Raw genomic sequence first — 21,351 nt, forward strand, 5'->3', positions numbered from 1 at the left:
GTCCTGGGAACCTGCAGGTGCAGGCTTCTTGGATTTTGTCTGACCACCTCTAAAGAAGGTGGTAGGAGGCTTGGACTTTTTTTTCTTTGCGGTCCAAAAGGACTGCGATGTTGATGAAGAAAAGGGTTTCTTCGTAGAAGGAGCAGCTGAGGGAAGAAAGGTTGACTTACCCACAGTTGCCGTGGAAATCCACGCATCCAACGCTTCCCCAAATAGAGCCTGACCTGTGAAGGGTAGGTTCTCCACACTTCTCCTGGATTCTGCGTCTGCTGACCATTGGCGTAGCCAGAGTCCCCTACGTGCTGAGACAGCCATGGAAGATATCCTTGCATTCAGAGTACCCATGTCCTTCATGGACTTCACCATGAAACCCGCAGAATCCTGTATGTTACGTAGAAACAGTTCAATGTCACTTTTATCCTTCGTTTCTAAGTCCTCTAGTAATGTGCCTGACCACTTTACTATGCCATGCACAGGCAATGGTGGGCCTTAACGCCACTCCTGAAGACGATCAGCCGATTCTTTTAATGCGGTAGATCCAGGGACAAGTAAAACCATCTTTTTAGACAGTCTGGAGACAGATGCGTCAACTATGGGTGGGTTTTCCCATTTTTTCCTATCCTCCTCAGGGTAGGGAATAGCAACCAGAACACTTTTTGGGATCTGGAGTTTTTTCTCCGGGGTTTCCCAGGACTTTTCAAATAATGCGTTTAATTCTTTAGACGCAGGGAAGGCTAGCGAGGCTTTCTTATTGTCTGTGAAGTAAGCCTCCTCAACCTGCTCAGGTGGTGTGTCAGTAATGTGTAACACATCCCTAATGGCCTCAATCATGAGCTGCACCCCCTTTGCAAGGGATGCCGCCCCCCTCAGCACATCCCCATCACCGTCTGCCGTGTCAGAGTTCTTTATCCGTGTCGGCTTGCATAATCTGGGCAAGTGCACGTTTCTTTGGGTATATGCTAGGGGATTTTGAAGTAAAGGGAACAGATCCCGACCAAACTTCCATAGACTTCCTTAAAACCTGAGTTTCAGTCTCAGTATGGGCTACCCTAGTAGAAATCTGAGATATAATTCCCTTAATGGAAGCCAGCCATTGTGGCTCAGATTCAGAAGCCTGAGACATGATATTACATTCCTGGGTACATGGAATGGATTCCTCTGGAGAAGATACTTCCTCTGCAGCATAAGACACAGAGTCCCTGGACATGGTTATGTGAGAATTTGTATACAAACACACACACACAAGAATGTCAGACAGTTTCCCCCAAGTACCTTCAGAGAGAGACAGAGTTTGGAGCCAGCACACACACCGCGCCCCAGAGACAGTTATATAAGAACTGCCTGGCGCTGACTGTGTACCCTTAATAGACTACACAGCGAAATTACAGCCTTAACCCCCCTTCTACAACCCGCTGGTGTTAGGCGCCGGGGTCCGCTCGTCGGTGCGGCCCGGCGCCTAGCAACCAGGGACGCCGTGCGCGTACAGCCGCCGGCTCCCTGGCAACGCTGGACGCCGGGCGCACGGAGCCGCTCAGACCCTAGCAACGGGGACGCCACGTTCGGGCCGCGTTCCCCGTTGCTGGGTCTTTTCTAATTTGTATTAATGGTGTGCTGGCCGTGCAGCATGCAAGCTGCACGGCATTACTTGTGATTACCCAGTCTGGCTCCTGATTGGGGAGCTCACAGTTATAAGCACCCTTTGGACTTCTCACAGACGCCGGTGATAGCTTCCTGTTTGCCTGTGTCAGTTACAGAGAGTTTCCAGTCCTGCTCAATCCGGTTGTTCCTGTCCTCAGTGATCCTGTACTCGGAAGTTTGTCATCTATTCCTGGAGTCTGACCGAGCACCTTTAACATCCTGTGGTGTTCGTGAGTCGCGGCATAGCCGTGTGTTGCGGCTTGACCGCTTACTGTTTATTATTTTGTATCTTTGTGTTCTGGAGCTTTTGCGGAGGATTCCGCTCTCCCTGGTCCACTCTGGTGTCCAGCGGTGCTGGATAGGAGTGACGGATCAGTGGATCTTTGGTTGTCCTTTTCCCTGGCGGCTAGTCCGCACATACTTCTTTGGTTAAGTTAGTTAGCTTGTAACCCCTGGCCTGGTTGCTTAGTCAGAGGGCCCCTTGTTATCACCCTGTCTCGGATTTCCCTTTGTCTCCCATTAAGACCTGAGGGGGCATCGGGGTTGGGCAGACATAATCTGCCCTTCGAACGCGGCTGCCATGGGCTCAAGCAACCATAGTCTCGCAGGGGATTTCTGATAACACGGGCGAGACAACGGAGTTAGGGCGCCAGGGGTTACTAGGCTCTCCTGCTCCCACAAACCAGTATATCTTTCCTGTACTCAGACCTCTGCCATAAGATCTCCTCTGGTCTGGAGTACGGGAATCATAACATTATCACCGGCCAGACTAAAAATTAAAATTAACAGGAGTTAATTTTTCCCTTGTTCAGTTGGGAGATTTGTCGGCCTCATGAATCCCACCGGTGTCGGGCCAAATCCTGGCCAGCTTCTAGTTAGCCAGATTCAAGAACTTACTCAGATGGTTCAGGATCTGTCCCTTCGGGTGAGGTCACAGGAAGATCTGTTACGGACTTCCCCAAGGGTCATTCCTGAACCAAAAATGCATCTGCCTGACCGTTTTTCTGGGGATAGAAAACAGTTTTTTAATTTTAAAGAGTCTTGTAAACTTTATTTTCGTTTGAGACCAGTCTCCTCAGGTACGGAGGCTCAGCGGGTTGGAATTATTATTTCTCTGCTTCAGGGGGATCCTCAGACCTGGGCTTTTGGTTTAAAGACAGACGATCCGGCTTTATTTTCTGTAGACGCCTTTCTGAAGTCTTTAGGACTGTTATATGATGACCCTGATAGAGAGGCATCCGCCGAGACTCAGTTGCGTGCTCTCAGACAGGGTAGGAATCCCGCAGAGAATTATTGTACGGAGTTTCGCCGTTGGTCGAATGACTGTGGATGGAATGACCCAGCCCTGCGCAGTCAGTTTCGCCTCGGCTTATCTGAGTCTATAAAAGACAGTCTCCTTCAGTATCCCGCTCCTGAGACTCTCGATAAACTCATGGAGCTCTCTATTAAGATTGATCGTCGGCTCAGAGAGCGGAGGGCTGAAAAAGGAGCATCTGTCGGGTCAACTCCTTGTGTTTTTTCCATCCCTGTAGACATAGAGGAGCCTATGCAGATAGGTCTCTCCAAACTGTCTCCTGAAGAAAGAACCAGAAGGCAAAATTCTGGTCTTTGTTTATACTGTGGAGGTAAGGGACATTTTGCCCGTAGTTGTACGAACAAGTCGGGAAACGTCTCGACCAAGTGAATTGTGAGGGGGTTCACTTTGGTCTGCAGCTTATCTCCTCAAATAATTCACTGTTAGTCCCAGCTAAAGTTTCCTTTGGCAGCCTCTGTTCCTCGGTCTCTGTTTTTGTGGACAGTGGAGCTGCAGGGAACTTTATGGATTTAACATGGGCCAAGACCTTAGGTATTCCTCAGTTAGCCTTGGGTAGGTGTATCACCATGCATGGTTTAGATGGGAGTCCCTTGTCCAATGGGGTTATTTCTCTCTGTACACCTCCTGTTCTACTCTCGGTAGGAGCTCTGCATTCTGAAAAAAATTGAGTTTTTCCTCACCCATTGCCCAGCAGTTCCAGTGGTTCTGGGTCACCCTTGGCTGGCCTTTCATAATCCCATCATTGATTGGCAGTCGGGGGAGATCTCACAATGGGGTACCATCTGTAATAAAGAATGTATTACGCTTCCCATCAGAATAACTGCTGCCATTCCCGCACCCATTCCTGTGGAATACCAGGATTTTGTTGATGTTTTTTCCAAGGGCAATGCGGATATTCTGCCTCCCCATAGGCCTTATGATTGTGCTATTGAGCAAATTCCTGGTGCCACTTTGCCTAAGGGAAGGTTATATGCATTGTCCGGACCTGAAACCGTGGCCATGAATGAGTATGTTAAAGAAAGCGTAGGGAAAGGATTTATCAGGCCATCTAAATCCCCTTTAAGTGCAGGCTTCTTTTTCGTAGAGAAGAAGGATGGTTCACTCAGACCCTGCATTGACTTTAGAGCCTTGAATAAAATCTCAGTAAAAAATACTTACCCTCTGCCACTGATCTCTGTCCTCTTTGATCAGCTACGTTCGGCTGTGATTTTTTCTAAGATTGACCTGAGAGGAGCATATAACCTCATCAGAATCAAGTCAGGGGATGAGTGGAAAACGGCATTCAGTACTCAGTCAGGCCACTATGAGTATCTGGTTATGCCATTCGGCCTGTCTAACGCTCCGGCAGTTTTCCAGGATCTCATTAACGATGTGCTCCGTGAATTTCTTGGAAAATTCGTTGTAGTCTACTTAGACGATATTTTGATTTATTCTGACTCGGTAGAACAACATGTTACCCAGGTGCGTCAGGTTCTAAAAAAATTACGTGAAAATCACCTATATGCCAAGCTGGAGAAGTGTGAATTTCATGTCACGGAGGTATCCTTTTTAGGATACATTATTTCCCCTCGGGGATTCCGTATGGAACCAAAAAAGCTCCAAGCCATCCTCAGTTGGGCGCAACCCACCAACTTAAAAGCAATTCAGCGCTTTTTAGGGTTTGCGAACTACTATAGAAGATTTATTCACTCTTTCTCTGACCTAGTTGCTCCCATTGTGGCACTGACTAAAAAGGGAGCAGATCCTACCAATTGGTCACGGGAAGCTGAGTTATCTTTTCAGGCCTTGAAACAAGCCTTTGTCTCAGCCCCTGTCCTCAGACACCCCAACCCAGAATTGCCTTTCATTGTTGAGGTTGATGCCTCAGAGGTTGGAGTAGGGGCTATCCTGTCTCAGAAGGATCCGGATTCCCTTGAATTACATCCTTGTGCCTTTATGTCCAGGAAATTCTCTTCTGCTGAATCCAACTACGATGTTGGTAACCGGGAATTGCTGGCTATTAAATGGGCTTTCGAGGAGTGGAGGCATTGGCTTGAGGGAGCGACTCATATCATTTCAGTTTTGACTGATCACAAAAATCTTCAATACATTGAATCAGCTAAACGACTGAATGCCCGGCAGGCTCGTTGGGCTTTATTTTTTACTCGTTTCAAATTCATTATCACCTTCAGGCCAGGTTCCAAGAATACCAAGGCAGATGCCCTGTCACGCAGTTTTCTTCCAGTTCAAGACAACAGTCCTGTTACTCCCATACTTCCGTCTTCAGTCATTCGGGCAGGCCTCACACAGGATTTATTTACCCAGTTAAAGCTGCTTCAACATCAAGCTCCTGGAAATACTCCTGCTGGTCGTCTTTTTGTCCCTGAGTTTTTGAGAGCAACTGTTTTGACGGAGTTTCATGATAGCAAAGTTGCCGGGCATCCGGGAATCGCTAAGACTTTGGAATTAGTCTCCCGCTCAGTATGGTGGCCTGGTCTTTCCAAAGACATTAAAGAGTTTGTTTTTTCGTGTCAGGTCTGTGCACAGCATAAAGTTCCCCGTTCTTTGCCTATCGGTCAGCTTATGCCCTTGAATGTTCCTCTTAGGCCATGGTCTCATATCTCCATGGATTTTGTGGTGGACCTCCCTCTGTCAGCCGGATGCCGAGTCATATGGGTGGTAGTGGACCGTTTTAGCAAAATGGCCCATTTCATTGCTCTTCCCCGATTGCCATCTGCCCAGGGATTGGCAGTCTTGTTCCTCCGCCATGTTTTCAGACTCCATGGGTTACCCACTGATATTGTTTCTGATCGGGGTCCACAATTCATTGCACAGTTTTGGAAATCTTTTTGTGTCTCATTGAAGATGAAATTATCTTTAACGTCAGGCTACCATCCCCAATCCAACGGGCAGACTGAGCGAGTTAATCAATCACTAAAACAATATTTGCGTTTGTACTCGGCCAAACTCCAAAATGACTGGTCTGAGTTTCTTCCATTGGCGGAGTTCGCTTACAATAATGCCTGTCATTCCTCCACCAATGTGTCTCCATTTTTTGCAGTTTTTGGTTTTCACCCCAGAGCAAATTCCTTTTTTCAACATTCCTCTGTCTCCTCACTGACCTTGACCTCTCATCTTAGGCTCATTTGGAGAAAAGTGCACCTGGCTCTCAGAAAAGCGGCATTTCAGGAAAAGAGATTTTCTGACAAGCTCCGGCGGCCGTGCACTTTTAAAGTAGGAGATAGGGTATGGTTGTCGACTCGCAACATTAAACTTCGACAAACCTCAGCCAGATTGGGTCCTAAATTTATTGGACCATTTCACATTATCAAAAAAGTCAATCCAGTTGCCTTCCGGTTACGTTTACCAAAAACTTTACGGATCGGAAATACTTTCCATTGCTCTTTGCTGAAACCATTTGTCTCGTCCAGTAGATTTCCTCGTAAGATATCTCAGGGGAGATCACCAATAGATGTACAGGGTCAGCAGGAGTTCTTGGTGGAGAAAGTTCTCGATTCCAAGTTGTCCCGGGGTCGGCTTTATTTTTTGGTGCATTGGAGAGGTTATGGTCCAGAAGAAAGGTCTTGGGTCCTGGATAAGGATCTCCATGCCCCGAGGCTCAAGAGGGCATTTTTTCGAGAATTTCCCCAGAAACCTGGCTTTAGGGGTTCCTTGACCCCTCCTCAAGGGGGGGGTACTGTTAGGCGCCGGGGTCCGCTCGTCGGTGCGGCCCGGCGCCTAGCAACCAGGGACGCCGTGCGCGTACAGCCGCCGGCTCCCTGGCAACGCTGGACGCCGGGCGCACGGAGCCGCTCAGACCCTAGCAACGGGGACGCCACGTTCGGGCCGCGTTCCCCGTTGCTGGGTCTTTTCTAATTTGTATTAATGGTGTGCTGGCCGTGCAGCATGCAAGCTGCACGGCATTACTTGTGATTACCCAGTCTGGCTCCTGATTGGGGAGCTCACAGTTATAAGCACCCTTTGGACTTCTCACAGACGCCGGTGATAGCTTCCTGTTTGCCTGTGTCAGTTACAGAGAGTTTCCAGTCCTGCTCAATCCGGTTGTTCCTGTCCTCAGTGATCCTGTACTCGGAAGTTTGTCATCTATTCCTGGAGTCTGACCGAGCACCTTTAACATCCTGTGGTGTTCGTGAGTCGCGGCATAGCCGTGTGTTGCGGCTTGACCGCTTACTGTTTATTATTTTGTATCTTTGTGTTCTGGAGCTTTTGCGGAGGATTCCGCTCTCCCTGGTCCACTCTGGTGTCCAGCGGTGCTGGATAGGAGTGACGGATCAGTGGATCTTTGGTTGTCCTTTTCCCTGGTGGCTAGTCCGCACATACTTCTTTGGTTAAGTTAGTTAGCTTGTAACCCCTGGCCTGGTTGCTTAGTCAGAGGGCCCCTTGTTATCACCCTGTCTCGGATTTCCCTTTGTCTCCCATTAAGACCTGAGGGGGCATCGGGGTTGGGCAGACATAATCCGCCCTTCGAACGCGGCTGCCATGGGCTCAAGCAACCATAGTCTCGCAGGGGATTTCTGATAACACGGGCGAGACAACGGAGTTAGGGCGCCAGGGGTTACTAGGCTCTCCTGCTCCCACAAACCAGTATATCTTTCCTGTACTCAGACCTCTGCCATAAGATCTCCTCTGGTCTGGAGTACGGGAATCATAACAGCTGGTACCACACAGGATAGCTGGAGTCGTGTAGAGGGACAGCGCTCCCTGTCAGCGTCGCTGGAACTGGATCTGAAGGGAGAAAATGGCGCTAGTGAGCTGCTGGGTCCGCTCTGAGAAGCTCCACCCCAAAACATGGCACGTCTTCCCGCACTATTTGATATTTTATACTGGCCTGAGGAATTATGCTAGCAGCGTTTACCAGAGTCCCTGATACCCGGAGTGACAAGTGTAAGGGTATTTGCGCAGGCCCAGGGCGCCCCTCATACCGCTGAGCCTTCCAAAGCACACTATCAGTACTGCGCTCCCACCCTGTTGCCGCCATTCACACCGGCTCCCCACCTGACGGGTCGCCAGTGACACACTCACCACCGTAATCTTCTGGCTCTGTTAGGGAGTGGCGGCATGCTGCGGGAGTGAGCGGTTGCCACGGGCGGCTAACGATAATCACCCTCAGGAGCTCAGTGTCCTGTCAGTGGAGATAGTGGCCATTAACCTCTCAAAAAAATAAAACTGAAGAAGCTTTAGGAGCTCCCCTAGCTGGGACCGGCTCCTCCAGGCACATTTCTCTGGTAGGAGGGGCATAGAGGGAGGAGCCAGCCCACACTATTAAACTCTTAAAGTGCCCGTGGCTCCTAGTGGACCAGTCTATACCCCATGGTACTAATGTGGACCCCAGCATCCTCTAGGACGTAAAAGAAAACTCTATGGGCCGCAAGCGCCAACCGGCAGCTTCAAATGTTGCTGCCGACAGGCACGAGAAGTTAATTTCCGCTCGGTACCCCCAGGGGGGTGGTCTTCTGTATGCCGGCGGTCGGGCTCCCGGCGCTCAGTATACCGGCGCCGGGAGCCCGACAGCCGGCATACCGACACTTATTTTCCCTTGTGGGGGTCCACGACCCCCATAGAGGGAGAATAAAATAAGAATTTACTCACCGGTAATTCTATTTCTCGTAGTCCGTAGTGGATGCTGGGAACTCCGTAAGGACCATGGGGAATAGCGGGCTCCGAAGGAGGCTGGGCACTCTAGAAAGATTTATGACTACCTGGTGTGCACTGGCTCCTCCCACTATGACCCTCCTCCAAGCCTCAGTTAGGACACTGTGCCCGGACGAGCTGACATAATAAGGAAGGATTTAGAATCCCGGGTAAGACTCTTACCAGCCACACCAATCACACCGTACAACTCGTGATACTATATCCAGTTTTACAGTATGAAAACAACGGAGCCTCTCAACAGATGGCTCAACAATAACCCTTTAGTTAACAATAACTATTTACAAGTATTGCAGACAATCCGCACTTGGGATGGGCGCCCAGCATCCATTACGGACTACGAGAAATAGAATTACCGGTGAGTAAATTCTTATTTTCTCTGACGTCCTAGTGGATGCTGGGAACTCCGTAAGGACCATGGGGATTATACCAAAGCTCCCAAACGGGCGGGAGAGTGCGGATGACTCTGCAGCACCGAATGAGAGAACTCCAGGTCCTCCTCAGCCAGGGTATCAAATTTGTAGAATTTTGCAAACATGTTTGCCCCTGACCAAGTAGCTGCTCGGCAAAGTTGTAAAGCCGAGACCCCTCGGGCAGCCGCCCAAGATGAGCCCACCTTCCTCGTGGAATGGGCATTCACAGATTTTGGCTGTGGCAGGCCTGCCACAGAATGTGCAAGCTGAATTGTACTACAAATCCAGCGAGCAATAGACTGCTTAGAAGCAGGAGCACCCAGCTTGTTGGGTGCATACAGGATAAACAGCGAGTCAGATTTTCTGACTCCAGCCGTCCTGGAAACATATATTTTCAGGGCCCTGACAACGTCTAGCAACTTGGAGTCCTCCAAATCCTTAGTAGCCGCAGGCACCACAATAGGCTGGTTCAGGTGAAACGCTGACACCACCTTAGGGAGAAATTGGGGACGAGTCCTCAATTCTGCCCTATCCATATGGAAAATCAGATAAGGGCTTTTACATGATAAAGCCGCCAATTCTGACATTCGCCTGGCTGAAGCCAAGGCCAATAACATGACCACTTTCCACGTGAGATATTTCAGATCCACGGTTTTTAGTGGCTCAAACCAATGTGATTTTAAGAAACTCAACATCACGTTGAGATCCCAAGGTGCCACAGGAGGTACAAATGGGGGCTGAATATGCAGCACTCCTTTCACAAATGTCTGAACTTCAGAGGTACTGAAGCTAGTTCTTTTTGAAAGAAAATCGACAGAGCCGAGATCTGTACTTTAATGGAGCCTAGTTTTAGGCCCATATTCACTCCTGCTTGCAGGAAATGCAGAAATCGACCTAGTTGAAATTCCTCTGTTGGGGCCTTTTTGGCCTCGCACCATGCAACATATTTCCGCCATATGCGGTGATAATGCTTTGCCGTAACATCTTTCCTGGCCTTAATAAGCGTAGGAATGACTTCTTCCGGAATACCCTTTTCCTTTAGGATCCGGTGTTCAACCGCCATGCCGTCAAACGCAGCCGCGGTAAGTCTTGGAACAGACAGGGCCCCTGTTGTAGCAGGTCCTGTCTGAGCGGTAGAGGCCACGGGTCCTCTGAGAGCATCTCTTGAAGTTCCAGTTACCACGCTCGTCTTGCCAATCCGGAACCACGAGAATGGTGTTTACTCCTCTCTTTCTTATTATTCTCAATACCTTTGGTATGAGAGGCAGAGGAGGGAACACATAAACCGAATGGTACACCCACGGTGTCACTAGAGCGTCCACAGCTACCGCCTGAGGGTCCCTTGACCTGGCGCAATATCTTTTTAACTTTTTGTTGAGGCGGGACGCCATCATGTCCACCTGTGGTTTTTCCCAACGGTTTACCAGCATCTGGAAGACTTCTGGATGAAGTCCCCACTCTCCCGGGTGGAGGTCGTGTCTGCTGAGGAAGCCTGCTTCCCAGTTGTCCACTCCCGGAATGAACACTGCTGACAGTGCTAGTACATGATTCTCCGCCCATCGGAGAATTCTTGTGGCTTCTGCCATCGCCATCCTGCTTCTTGTGCCGCCCTGTCGATTTACATGGGCGACTGCCGTGATGTTGTCTGACTGGATCAGCACCGGCTGGTGTAGAAGCAGGGATTTTGCTTGACTTAGGGCATTGTAGATGGCCCTTAGTTCCAGAATATTTATGTGAAGGGAAGTCTCCTGACTCGACCATAGTCCTTGGAAGTTTCTTCCCTTTGTGACTGCCCCCCAGCCTCGAAGGCTGGCATCCGTGGTCACCAGGACCCAGTCCTGTATGCCGAACCTGCGGCCCTCTAGAAGATGGGCACTCTGCAGCCACCACAGTAGAGACACCCTGGTTCTTGGAGACAGGGTTATCAAGCGATGCATCTGAAGATGCGATCCGGACCACTGGTCCAACAGGTCCCACTGAAAGATTCTGGCATGGAACCTGCCGAAGGGAATTGCTTCGTAAGAAGCCACCATCTTTCCCAGGACCCGCGTGCAGCGATGCACTGATACCTGTTTTGGTTTCAGGAGGTCTCTGACTAGAGATGACAACTCCCTGGCTTTCTCCTCCGGGAGAAAAACACTTTTTTCCGGACTGTATCCAGAATCATACCCAGGAACAGTAGCCGTGTCGTCGGAACCAGCTGTGACTTCGGGATATTCAGAATCCAGCCGTGCTGGTGCAGCACCTCCTGAGATAGTGCTACTCCCACCAACAACTGTTCCTTGGACCTCGCTTTTATTAGGAGATCGTCCAAGTACGGGATAATTAAAACTCACTTTTTTCGAAGGAGTATCATCATTTCCGCCATCACCTTGGTAAATACCCTCGGTGCCGTGGACAGTCCAAACGGCAGCGTCTGGAATTGGTAATGGCAATCATGTACCACAAATCTGAGGTACTCCTGGTGAGGATGGTAAATGGGGACATGCAAGTAAGCATCCTTGATGTCCAGGGATACCATGTAATCCCCCTCTTCCAGGCTCGCAATAACCGCCCTGAGCGATTCCATCTTGAACTTGAATTTTTTTATGTATGTGTTCAAGGATTTCAAATTTAAAATGGGTCTCACCGAGCCGTCCGGTTTCGGTACCACAAATAGTGTGGAATAGTAACCCCGGCCTTGTTGAAGTAGGGGTACCTTGATTATCACCTGCTGGGAATACAGCTTGTGAATTGCCGCTAGCACCGCCTCCCTGTCTGAGGGAGCAATCGGCAAGGCAGATTTTAGGAACCGGTGGGGTGGAGACGCCTCGAATTCCAGTTTGTACCCCTGAGATACTATTTGAAGGATCCAGGAATCCACCTGTGAGCGAGCCCACTGATCGCTGAAATTCTTGAGGCGGTCCCCCACCGTACCAGGCTCCGCCTGTGGAGCCCCACCGTCATGCGGCGGACTTGGCAGAAGAAGCGGGGGAGGACTTTTGCTCCTGGGAACCTGCTGTTTGTTGCAGCCTTTTTCCCCTACCTCTGCCTCTGGATAGAAAAGACCCGCCTTTTCCACGCCTGTTTTTCTGGGTCCGAAAGGACTGAACCTGATAAAACGGCGCCTTCTTAGGCTGTGAGGGGACATGGGGTAAAAATGCTGACTTCCCAGACGTTGCTGTGGAAACTAGGTCCGAGAGACCATCCCCAAATAATTCCTCACCTTTATATGGCAACACTTCCATGTGCCTTTTAGAATCTGCATCTCCTGTCCACTGGCGAGTCCATAAGCCTCTCCTAGCAGAAATGGACAATGCACTAACTTTAGATGCCAGTCGGCAGATTTCCCTTTGTGCATCTCTCATATATAAGACTGAGTCTTTTATATGGTCTATGGTTAACAGGATCGTGTCTCTGTCTAATGTGTCAATATTTTCTGACAGTTTATCTGACCACGCAGCGGCAGCACTGCACATCCAAGCTGACGCAATAGCTGGCCTAAGTATAATGCCTGAGTGTGTATATACAGACTTCAGGATCGCCTCCTGCTTTCTATCAGCAGGTTCCTTGAGGGCGGCCGTATCCGGAGACGGTAGTGCCACCTTTTTTGACAAACGTGTGAGCGCTTTATCCACCCTAGGAGGTGTTTCCCAACGTGACCTATCCTCTGGCGGGAAAGGGAACGCCATTAGTACCTTCTTAGGAATTACCAATTTTTTATCAGGGAAAGCCCACGCTTCTTCACACACTTCATTTAATTCATCTGATGGGGGAAAAACTACGGGTAGTTTTTTCTCCCCAAACATAATACCCTTTTTAGTGGTACCTGTATTTATATCAGAAATGTGTAACACCTCTTTCATTGCCTCAATCATGCAGTGAATGGCCTTAGTGGGCATCAGATTAGACTCATCGTCGTCGACACTGGTGTCAGTATCAGTGTCGGCATCTGGGTCTGCGGTCTGAGGTAGCGGGCGTTTTAGATCCCCTGATGACCTGTGCGACGCCTGGGCAGGCACGAGCTGAGAAGTCGGCTGTCCCACATTTGGCATGTCGTCAAATTTCTTATGTAAGGAGTCTATACGTGCACTCATTTCTTTCCATAAGCTCAACCACTCAGGTGTCTGCCCCGCAGGGGGTGACATCCCTTCTAAAGGCATCTGCTCCGTCTCCACATCATTATCCTCATCAAACATGTCGACACAGCCGTACCGACACAACGCACACACACAAGGAATGCTCCAACAGAGGACAGGACCCACAAAAGCCCTTGGGGGGACAGAGTGAGAGTATGCCAGCACACACCAGAGCGCTATATAATGCAGGGACTAACTGAGTTATGTCCCCTATAGCTGCTTTTTCTATATAATTTATACAGCGCCTAAATTTAGTGCCCCCCCTCTCTTTTTTTTACCCTTTTCTGTAGTGTAGACTGCAGGGGAGAGCCAGGGAGCTTCCTTCCAGTGGATCTGTGAAGGAGAAATGGCGCCAGTGTGCTGCAGGAGATAGCTCCGCCCCTTTTCCGCGGCCTATTCTCCCGCTTTTTTCTGGATTCTGGCAGGGGTATTTTCCACATATATAGCCTCTAGGGCTATATATTGTGGTATTTTTGCCAGCCAAGGTGTTATAATTGCTTCTCAGGGCGCCCCCCCCCCCCCCCCCCCAGCGCCCTGCACCCTCAGTGACCGGAGTGTGAAGTGTGTGTGAGGAGCAATGGCGCACAGCTGCAGTGCTGTGCGCTACCTTGGAGAAGACTGATGTCTTCTGCCGCCGATTTTCCGGACCTCTTCTTGCTTCTGGCTCTGTAAGGGGGACGGCGGCGCGGCTCCGGGACCGAACACCAAGGACTGGGCCTGCGGTCGATCCCTCTGGAGCTAATGGTGTCCAGTAGCCTAAGAAGCCCAATCCGGCTGCAAGCAGGCGAGTTCGCTTCTTCTCCCCTTAGTCCCTCGCTGCAGTGAGCCTGTTGCCAGCAGGTCTCACTGAAAATAAAAAACCTAAGTCTATCTTTCTTTCTAAGAGCTCAGGAGAGCCCCTAGTGTGCATCCAACCTCGGCCGGGCACAAAATCTAACTGAGGCTTGGAGGAGGGTCATAGTGGGAGGAGCCAGTGCACACCAGGTAGTCATAAATGTTTCTAGAGTGCCCAGCCTCCTTCGGAGCCCGCTATTCCCCATGGTCCTTACGGAGTTCCCAGCATCCACCAGGACGTCAGAGAAAATAGTGTGGCGCGCGTAGCGCGCCACCGTGCCCGTAGCGTGGCGAGCGCAGCGAGCCCGCAAGGGGCTCATTTGCGCTCGCCACGCTGTCGGTAAGCCGGCGGTCGGGCTCCCGGCGCCGGGATGCTGGTCGCCGGGAGCCCGACCGCCGGCCAGCCGTAGTGAACCCCCCCAGGGGGTGGCGAGCTGAAATGCATGTAAATAGATCCGTTTGGGCACCCAAACTGACCTTTTCATCCTCACGCCAATTAGTTTAGTCAGATTTAGGTGCTTTGCACGCCTAAACCAGAGAGTGTACTGAGCGCGATCAGCATGATAAGTGGGGGCAATTGAATATCGCCCCGCGATTTCCCATCACTTTAGATAGGAGATCGGGTGTGAATAAACAATTGCATTTCCCCCTATAAGTTGGGGCACTCTTAAAGGAAAAAAATTTTTTAACTTAGCTTTAATCACATGTTCAAATATAACTCACAGAAACATACAACACACAAAAACACATATACTGTAGTAGTAATAGGGCACAATAATGTAAATCACCCTTATCGATTTAACAGCGCTAAATATATCAATCCTATATCTGCGTGAAATAATCACTCAGGATCTATTAGAGATTTCTGCCTCTTTAAGCTTTGTTTCCTTGTTGTTATAACTCTCTGGGAGTACTACTGGTACATTTACTATCTCTGTGTATGATACATGATCACATTATGATTTTCTGTAACTTCTTCCAATTAGTATACTGGTTTTCTATCATTAAATTTATCCTACTACTTAGAGGAAATCAGTGCACCTCCCAAAAACCCTCCTCCTATCTTTGTGCTTTATTTACACAAAGGCTGGTGCGGGGTAATCCAGATTCATGCACGTTTAACAAACGCATTAGTCCACAAAACCAGTAGTCCTGAAGGAAGACCGACAGCAAGTGCCTCTGATGTAGGTATGGAAATTTCCATTTTCCATCACCGTTAATAAGAAAGGTGGGATGACCTGCAACATGCACCAGATCCTGCTTCTATTATTGGAAATATCAGTGGAACCTGTCCGCTTCATAACTGTTATAATTACACTCAGTTCCGTAATTTTATAGGCGGTGCCTTATGACGCTAACGCAATTATCCACTGCCCAGCAGTCTTTTAGTCTCCTGCAGCCAAAAACTTTGCCTATAGCAGCCGCTTTTCCAGGATGAATTAGGTCCACCCCGTACTCAGATGCCCCCAGGTTTTATGTATATACAAGGTGACTATCGGAGGCTGGGCAGGGGTAAATGCAGTACGGTGAGATGTCACCTGACACAACCTTACTACTGTGCTGAGGCACAGACTGAGGAATGCACATGAGTGCAACAATGCACAGGTTGGAATATTATCAAAACACAATCACTATACACATGCAACAGTGCACAGGATGTTATGAACAATAAGACTGTAAATACAAATGATATCAAAATGCAACAATGCACGAGGTAAATACAATACAGAAATGCAGGCAAGGCAGTGCCTGTGTGGGAACTCCACACCAAAACCAGAATCATAGGCTTGACAAGTTCTCACAGGGGGTGGTCTTCAGTATGCCGACTGACGGGATCCCGGCGCACAGTATACCGGCGCCGGGATCCCGACAGCCGGCATACCGACACATATTCTCCCTCGTGGGGGTTCACGACCCCCCTGGAGGGAGAATAAAATAGCCACCGTGCCCGTAGCGTGGAGAGCGCAGCGAGCCTGCAAGGGGCTCATTTGCGCTCGCCAAATGTCGGTAAGCCGGCGGTCGGGCTCCCGGCGCCGGTATGCTGGTCGCCGGGAGCCCGACCGCCGGCATACCGTAGTGAACCCCTCACAGGAGCTGACAGGTTCTCACCAGAGCAGGAGCTATCACTAGGGATTTGGGAGAGGCCAGGAAGGGAATATAAATGGTGCTGCATCAATCAGAACCCAGTGGTCTAAATAAATAAACTTTATGCAGCTGCTCCCATCAGCCCCAGAGATGAGATACTAAATAAAAAGGACATGCCCACAACCAGTGCCAGACTAGTTGTCCAGTAACCGGGAACGCTGCCTGCGTCTAGTATCCCGGTTGCTAGGCGGTTCGCGGCTCCCAATTCCCCCTGCGGTAGAATTTCTAGGCGCAGGGCGGGACCCGGAAGCGCCGGCTGACGGAAGTGCAGCGACCCAGTTGCTTGGCAACGGCCGGGACCTGCCTCCTCCACGAGCCGCGCTGCGGCTGATAACAAAAACATGGGAAAAAAAATGATCATAAAGTGAGTGCAAGTCCTGTCATTCTCATTTCATTCACCATATCCCCAGAGGCAAGAGATGAGCACTCAACAGCTGTGGATCACTATTTGCAAATAATTCTCCATTCTGAGTTTGCCTTAAGGTCCTTTTCTTGCTCTAACTTCTGTACTTATTTTTAGGATATCTTTATTACAGAACTTTTTCAGCAAATAATTGATGTAGGAAAATAAGAATATTTCTAGAAAGGGGAATAACCCTTGTTTAAATTCTACATATTTGACATCTTTACGTTTGCTAAAAGTAGAATTTGGGGGTATAATGATGGCTTGCACTAAGTAACCGCAACATAGGGAGAGTCCTGAAATATTACGTCTCTCCTAATTTGACTTTCCCTACAAAAGGGCTTTCAAAATTTCTAAAAACACTACTTTGTGGTAGAGGTGGCAACTGTTGACCTGTTGATAAAGGCAAAACATCTCATTTTCAAAAACAAAGGTCATTATTAATTATTGAATCATGTGAAAAACAATGCAAAACATGCTGAGACATTAGATCAACTGTACAAAATAACTTAAACTGCACACTCACCAAGCTCTCTACATAAATTGGGTTTGAAGCTACAATCCATGTATTGTTTAATATGTACAGTATGTGTACAATACGTGACCAAATCTGTTAGCAGAGTTCAATTAAAAAAATTAAAAAAGACTAATGCACATAGCTTCAAATTAGTAGTACTTATCTTACTATTAATTGTTTCATATGAGGAATCACAGATGTCCAATTGTTCTTTAAAGTGGCCGATACAATAAAAGTTGCTGCATTCAAAAAGTGATAGTGTTCATATCCTTATAACTCAATTTGATTCTACAACTTCTATTATCTGCTACAGAGAATGCTCAATACTGTCTTATTATTAGCAACACAAAATCTACATAATAATAATAATAATAATAACAATAATAATGTTTGCCCTTAACAAATACTGGCGATACGCCGAGTTAATCACCAAGATTAGTAAATTGATCTACCGTATTATACTCGAGTATAAGCCGACTTTCTCAGCACTTTTTTTTATGCTGAAAAAGCCCCCTCGGCTTATACTCGAGTCAGTGCCTGGGAAGGAGGGACACGGAGGGCACAGCGCGCGCCTCTCCTGTGTCTCTCCTGCATCTCCGGCGGCAGTGGCATGTCTATTAAATGAAGTACCCGATATACTTTTCTCCGTGGGATTCACACCTCCAAACTGACCTCCTCTCAAAAGATGGTACACATATAAAGGTATCTTTCACACTTCTTTCGATTCCCCTTTTCCTCTTATAGTCACTCTATCTCTCCTTGGAAACGCTCACCTCCAGAGAGAGCCCTATATGCTCTGAAAGGTTTCTTTATTTCAATCTTCATACAACACTTTATATTCCCGCAGTCTGAGGGCACCCTCTCCCTTAAATAAGACGCTCACCTTGGGGCATAGCCCTATGTTCCAGTTTTTTGTTGAGGCGGGACGCCATCATGTCCACCTTTGGTTTTTCCCAACGGTTCACAATCATGTGGAAGACTTCTGGGTGAAGTCCCCACTCCCCCGGGTGGAGATCGTGTCTGCTGAGGAAGTCTGCTTCCCAGTTGTCCACTCCCGGAATGAACACTGCTGACAGTGCTATCACATGATTTTCCGCCCAGCGAAGAATCCTTGCAACTTCCGTCATTGCCCTCCTGCTTCTTGTGCCGCCCTGTCTGTTTACGTGGGCGACTGCCGTGATGTTGTCCGACTGGATCAGCACCGGCTGACCCTGAAGCAGAGGCCTTGCCTGACTTAGGGCATTGTAAATGGCCTTTAGTTCCAGGATATTTATGTGAAGTGACGTTTCCATGCTTGACCACAAGCCCTGGAAATTTCTTCCCTGTGTGACTGCTCCCCAGCCTCTCAGGCTGGCATCCGTGGTCACCAGGACCCAGTCCTGAATGCCGAATCTGCGGCCCTCTAGAAGATGAGCACTCTGCAACCACCACAGGAGAGACACCCTTGTCCTTGGAGACAGGGTTATCCGCTGATGCATTTGAAGATGCGATCCGGACCATTTGTCCAGCAGATCCCACTGAAAAGTTCTTGCGTGGAATCTGCCGAATGGAATCGCTTCGTAAGAAGCCACCATTTTTCCCAGGACCCTTGTGCATTGATGCACTGACACTTGGCCCGGTTTTAGGAGGTTCCTGACTAGGTCGGATAACTCCCTGGCTTTCTCCTCCGGGAGAAACACCTTTTTCTGTACTGTGTCCAGAATCATCCCTAGGAACAGCAGACGTGTCGTCGGAATCAGCTGCGATTTTGGAATATTTAGAATCCATCCGTGCTGTCGTAGTACTACTTGAGATAGTGCTACTCCGACCTCTAACTGTTCTCTGGACCTTGCCCTTATCAGGAGATCGTCCAAGTAAGGGATAATTAAGACGCCTTTTCTTCGAAGAAGAATCATCATTTCGGCCATTACCTTGGTAAAGACCCGGGGTGCCGTGGACAATCCAAACGGCAGCGTCTGAAACTGATAGTGACAGTTCTGTACCACAAACCTGAGGTACCCTTGGTGAGAAGGGTAAATTGGGACATGGAGGTAAGCATCCTTGATGTCCAGAGACACCATATAGTCCCCTTCTTCCAGGTTCGCTATCACTGCTCTGAGTGATTCCATCTTGAATTTGAACCTTTGTATGTAAGTGTTCAAGGATTTCAGATTTAAAATAGGTCTCACCGAGCCGTCCGGCTTCGGTACCACAAACAGCGTGGAATAATACCCCTTTCCCTGTTGTAGGAGGGGTACCTTGATTATCACCTGCTGGGAATACAGCTTGTGAATGGCTTCCAATACCGCCTCCCTGTCGGGGGGAGACGTTGGTAAAGCAGACTTCAGGAACCGGCGAGGGGGAGACGTCTCGAATTCCAATTTGTACCCCTGAGATACTACCTGCAGGATCCAGGGGTCCACTTGCGAGTGAGCCCACTGCGCGCTGAAATTCTTGAGACGGGCCCCCACCGTGCCTGAGTCCGCTTGTAGGGCCCCAGCGTCATGCTGAGGACTTGGCAGAAGCGGGGGAGGGCTTCTGTTCCTGGGAAGAGGCTGTCTGCTGCAGTCTTTTTCCCCTTCCTCTGCCCCGGGGCAGATATGAGTGGCCTTTTGCCCGCTATCCCTTATGGGGACGAAAGGACTGAGCCTGAAAAGACGGTGTCTTTTTCTGCTGAGAGGTGACCTGGGGTAAAAAGGTGGATTTCCCAGCCGTTGCCGTGGCCACCAGGTCCGATAGACCGACCCCAAATAACTCCTCCCCTTTATACGGCAATACTTCCATATGCCGTTTGGAATCCGCATCACCTGACCACTGTCGCGTCCATAACCCTCTTCTGGCAGAAATGGACAGCGCACTTACTCTTGATGCCAGAGTGCAAATATCCCTCTGTGCATCTCTCTTTAAAGGATGCATAGAAATGCATCCTTTAAATGCTCTATAGTCAATAATATATTGTCCCTGTCCAGGGTATCAATATTTTCAGTCAGGGAATCCGACCAAGCCACCCCAGCACTGCACATCCAGGCTGAGGCGATTGCTGGTCGCAGTATAATACCAGTATGTGTGTATATACTTTTTAGGATATTTTCCAGCTTCCTATCAGCTGGTTCCTTGAGGGCGGCCGTATCAGGAGACGGTAACGCCACTTGTTTTGATAAGCGTGTGAGCGCCTTATCTACCCTAGGGGGTGTTTCCCAACGCGCCCTAACCTCTGGCGGGAAAGGGTATAATGCCAATAATTTTTTAGAAATTAGCAGTTTTTTATCGGGGGAAACCCACGCTTCATCACACACCTCATTTAATTCATCTGATTCAGGAAAAACTACGGGTAGTTTTTTCACACCCCACATAATACCCTTTTTTGTGGTACTTGTAGTATCAGAAATGTTCAAAACCTCCTTCATTGCCGTGATCATGTAACGTGTGGCCCTACTGGAAAATACGTTTGTTTCCTCACCGTCGACACTGGAGTCAGTGTCCGTGTCTGGGTCTGTGTCGACCACCTGAGGTAACGGGCGCTTTAGAGCCCCTGACGGTGTTTGAGACGCCTGTACAGGTATTAACTGATTTGCCGGCTGTCTCATGTCGTCAACAGTCTTTTGTAAAGTGCTGACACTATCACGTAATTCCTTCCATAAGACCATCCAGTCAGGTGTCGACTCCCTAGGGGGTGACATCACTAATACAGGCAATTGCTCCGCCTCCATACCATTTTCCTCCTCATACATGTCGACACAACGTACCGACACACAGCACACACACAGGGAATGCTCTGATAGAGGACAGGACCCCACTAGCCCTTTGGGGAGACAGAGGGAGAGTTTGCCAGCACACACCAGAGCGCTATATATATACAGGGATAACCTTATATAAGTGTTTTTCCCTTATATAGCTGCTGTATAGATTTATCTGCCAAATTAGTGCCCCCCCTCTCTTGTTTTACCCTGTTTCTGTAGTGCAGGACTGCAGGGGAGAGTCAGGGAGCTTCCCTCCAACGGAGCTGTGAGGAAAAATGGCGCCAGTGTGCTGAGGAGATAGGCTCCGCCCCCTTCTCGGCGGCCGTTCTCCCGCTTTTTTATGGAAAAACAGGCATGAGTTAAATGCATCCATATAGCCCAGGAGCTATATGTGATGCATTTTTTGCCCCCTAAGGTGTTTATATTGCGTCTCAGGGCGCCCCCACCCAGCGCCCTGCACCCTCAGTGACCGGAGTGTGAAGTGTGCTGAGAGCAATGGCGCACAGCTGCGGTGCTGTGCGCTACCTTATTGAAGACAGGAAGTCTTCTGCCGCCGATTTTTCCGGACCTCTTCTGCTCTTCTGGCTCTGTAAGGGGGAC

At 49.1% G+C, this 21,351-nt stretch overlaps 1 protein-coding gene across 1 annotated transcript in view; it reads right to left on the reverse strand.

Annotated features, from left to right (window-relative positions):
* The window catches only part of SCAI (suppressor of cancer cell invasion), a 455,550-nt gene that overhangs the window by 374,812 nt on the left and 59,387 nt on the right, over window positions 1-21,351 (reverse strand). The gene's annotated exons all lie outside the window — the stretch shown is intronic.

This window comes from Pseudophryne corroboree, chromosome 8, assembly GCF_028390025.1.
Source record: "Pseudophryne corroboree isolate aPseCor3 chromosome 8, aPseCor3.hap2, whole genome shotgun sequence".
Taxonomy (NCBI): Eukaryota; Metazoa; Chordata; class Amphibia; order Anura; family Myobatrachidae; genus Pseudophryne; species Pseudophryne corroboree.